At 39.5% G+C, this 4,108-nt stretch overlaps 1 long non-coding RNA gene across 1 annotated transcript; it reads right to left on the bottom strand.

Annotated features, from left to right (window-relative positions):
* Positions 1-3,490: 3,490 nt before the first annotated feature.
* Positions 3,491-4,108, bottom strand: LOC116223744. The gene is made up of 3 exons (XR_004165243.2): positions 4,038-4,108; positions 3,626-3,721; positions 3,491-3,533 (listed from the first exon to the last, which is right to left on the bottom strand). It is a non-coding gene; the product is annotated as an uncharacterized LOC116223744 (long non-coding RNA).

The following is a 4,108-nucleotide window of genomic DNA, read 5'->3' as shown; positions in this document are numbered from 1 at the left end:
CTCATCACCACGTCTCACACTGGTCAGATCCTCAGACAGGATGAGACGTGGGTTTGCAGTGTTGGGATCCAGAGTCACAGGAGCTGCAACGTGAGAAACACAAATGGTTTAGGTGGAAAGAGCACACAAAAATACATACACACATACAAACTAGAGGTCATTATCTGTATCTGTAATTGTATCTTTTAAACCATCAAAATAATCTGTCTTTGTGTCTGGATTCAGATAGAAGGCCAGAAGTGGGCGTGGAATATATACGGGTAGTCATGTTAAATCAGACACATGTTGCATTTTTTAGCCTAATATTCATTGGTAATGCAAATGTCACATTGCCCTCCATGCTTAACAAGGATTTCCTCACGTTTGCTTTAACATCACAGTACAGGTTTGGTCCAACTGTACGTGAGGAATGCATGCGTGAGGGTACCCTGTAGCATGGTGCAGTGACAGTTAGGAGTTTACGGTCTTTGTATCTGGATTCAGATAGAAGGCCAGAAGTGGGTGTGGCACATGTCGGAAGTCATGTTAAATCAGGCACATGTATTTTTTAGCCTAATATTCATTGGTAATGCAATTGGTGTGCTTTCAAAGCATTGATTTATTTTATTGATTTATAAAATAAATTATGAAACATATTTTCACATCCCCATACTGTACTTTTTCATCACTTTCTTTCTTATTTTTATTTTTAACTAATCAAATTTGAATGAACTGTCTGAACCTGCCAGCTTATCCAAATGTCTGTGGTAAAGCGAACCACATCGCCCTCCATGCTTAACAAGGATTTCCTCACCTTTGCTTTAACATCACAGTACAGGTTTGGTCCAACTGTACGTGAGAAATGCATGCGTGAGGGTACCCTGTAGCATGGTGCAGTGACAGTTAGGAGCTTACGGAAACCCGTGTTTTCAACAACTGAGTAGGGCAAGAGGTCCTGGCAAATAATTTCACTCAAAGTTTCTGTAATCTGCTTGGCAGTCGGGTGGTTGTTTGTGTATGGTGTTATTTAATTGAACACAGCCGTTATTGGTGGTTGTGGCTGTGTATTATCCACTGCTGGGGGGGTCTGGGCAGACATGGTCACAAAGGGATGTTTGAGATGCATATGGTTATGCATTACTGATGTTGTTAGGTGTTTCACATCCCTGCCTTATTATTGTGGCCTTGTATAATCAGCTGGGCTGGTTATAAAGTGCTCCCAGATAGCACTGGTGGTTCGAGGGGTGCTGTAGAGTCCATTGCTAGGTCGTAACATAGCGTGTGTGTATATCATAGTCAATAATTCAATGCATCTTATATCTAGTTATAATTGTTGCTGTTATTTGGAGACCAGTTCATGTTACACTTGGTATCCAGAAAGGAAACATTTGTCAAAATGTAGTTAATCTATGTTATAATGTTCTCTGTCGTGATGAAGCTAGCCTCCCAGCAAACCATATTGCCTCCCATCAACCCTCATGATAGTGAGAATTTGGCTCTGGTAATGTACAAAAATATAGCGTTTAAAAAAATGAAAAACCAATTGAGACCAATTTCCAATAACTTAATAAATGCACAGACTAAAGGTGAAAAACATTTGATGATTATTATAGCGTCATTGTGATAGTGTGTGTCTTTGTCTAAAATTAGTCTAAAAACTAAATGTAAGGATCTGTGGATCTCTGTCTCTAATCCCTCTCTCTCTCTCACTTTCTCTCTTTCTCTCTCTCTCTCTGTCTCTATCTCTCTTTCTTTCTTTGTGTCTGTGTGTCTGTCTGTGTCTGTTTCAGTCAGAACTCACTGTATTGGACAATCCCATATGAAGTCTTTTCAAAACAGTAGGGTGAGACAAGTAAGCTAATCGAGTTCAGGCAGGATCAACACAGTTCCTACATTTCCTTTAGTCCATCAGTGAGGAAAAAAACATTGTTGCACTACTAAAAGAAAACGTTGGTCATGCACGACAAAAGAAAATGTCTTAAGCGTACTGGTACGTACTGAAAACAGGCTGCATTACCACAAACACTGGCACATCCATAGCAATGGAAGATGACATTTCCTCCGTTTATCGACATGGGAGAACGATACAGTTTACTGGAGAAACAGTTCACTGGAGCATCCTTAATAATACTTGTTCAATTGCGTTCAACTCACTTTAACAATGTCTTCTGTTTTAGCTTTACTGTATCCTTATCAATTCTTAAACTCAACTGAAATATCCCACACAATTCTGACTAATTTTCTTTTTCACCCGTAGACCTGCGTCTACACACTCTTCATCACTTCCACTCTCCTCCAGTTCCCCCTTCCTCTTTTGATCTCTTCACTTGTCTTCAGATTTCTTTGGAGGTTCTTTCTGCTCTTATTTATGTAAAGCACATTGAATTGCTTGTCTGTCTGTCTGTCTGTCGCTCTCTCTTTCTCCCTATGTAAAGGTGTATTTGCGTTTGAAAGGGATATATTTCTTTGGTCGGTTAGTTTTGCTCTTATTTATGCAAAGCACATTGAATTACCTCCGTGTATGAAATGTGCTCTATAAATAAACTTGTGTCCGTCGATCCATCCGTCTGTCTGTCTCTATGTGAGTGTGTGTGTGTGTGTGTGTGTGTGTGTGTGTGTGTGTGTGTGTTTTGTGTTTGAAATGGATGTATACACTTACTGTATTGAACAATCTCCTGCATCTTCTCCCAGACTCTGAACTTCAGGTTTCCCAGGTGTTTTGCCACATTGATCAGAGCTCCTGAAATCCTCTCTGGATCCTGCAGTGTGCACTGGGCTCTGAAATAACATTCAGGAGTCAGTGCTGCTGTGGGTTTGGGTTCAGAACCACAGAGAAGAGAGAGACAGGAGGCAGATCACTCACCTTTTCACTGTGCTCTTGTAGTTCTGTGAAAAACACCAAAGTACAAAAGATGTAAAGCATTGACATTAACGCTTGACGTTAAATTCTCCTACACTAATCACTTAAAGGAAACTTAAGCAAACTATCAATGCCAGTAATGTTTCCAGGATCTCAACACTTACATTAATTAATATATCAAGTAATATGAAAAGCAGGAACTTCTAAATCAGTATTACTTGCCGTCTATGGTTAAGTGTGTTGGTTTGTCAGATTATTATAAACTACTATAGAACCTGTAATCCTGAGTGTGTTGTTTACATAATGCATAGCTTTTTAGCCACTGACCCATTCATGGAACCCTATATTATTATAATTTCCATACATACAGTGTATAAACCTGTTTTAATATTGGAATCAGAAATGATTTACTCCTGTTAAAGACACTGCTTTAGGAAAAAAGAAAAACAGGACCAGTTCTTACCTGCAGGAATGTGTTGTCATCATTTATCAACTCCTCTTCTATGGCTCTGATTGTGTCTGAAAGAGATGAGATCTCTCTGCTCATCTTCTTAATCTTCTCCTTCATCATCTGAATCTTCTGCTCCTCTTCCTCCCTCAGTGCAACTATCCTGGCTGCCTCCTCATCTCGTAGAAACTTGTGAAGCTTCTCAAACTCCTCCTTGATCTGTTTCTCTGTGTGCTGGGTCTGAGTCTGGATTATCACACACACAGTAATAAAAAAATTATTTTTCTTGTTGCTGAAATGAAAACTCCTGCGTCTTTTGAATCGGGTCCATATCTCACCTTAATGTGTGCTGTTGTTTGGTCACAGATGAGTTTAACTTCTTCAAAGGTCTTGAATTTATTTCTTAGGGGCTCCAGTTTGATCTTGAGTTCCTCCTGAAATACACACACACTTTACTGGGTAACAATTACTGCAGTAAACACAGGTTTGCACTCTACTGGTGTTGACATTGAGTAATTATGGATTATGAATAGATAACATTATGTGTAAGCATTATTAAACTCATCTGAGCATTCATACCTTAATACCTAGTGCAGCCTCATTGATGGGACTGAAGTTGTAGGTTTTGTGTGTTTTTGAGTCCCGACACACATAACACACAGACTGCTTATCATCTAAACAGAAGAGCTTGAGTTTCTCAAGATGTGTTTTTTAGAGCCCATCTCCAGTATTACCAGAGTAGATTCTTACCTTACAGTCCAGTGCTGCTTCATCTATGGGACTGAAGTTGTGGGTTTTGTGTGTTTTTGAGTCTCGACACA

Source organism: Clupea harengus, chromosome 2 (assembly GCF_900700415.2).
Source record: "Clupea harengus chromosome 2, Ch_v2.0.2, whole genome shotgun sequence".
Lineage (NCBI taxonomy): Eukaryota > Metazoa > Chordata > Actinopteri > Clupeiformes > Clupeidae > Clupea > Clupea harengus.
The sequence above is the reverse complement of the archived record's forward strand: the minus strand, read 5'-3'. Positions and strand labels throughout refer to the sequence as shown.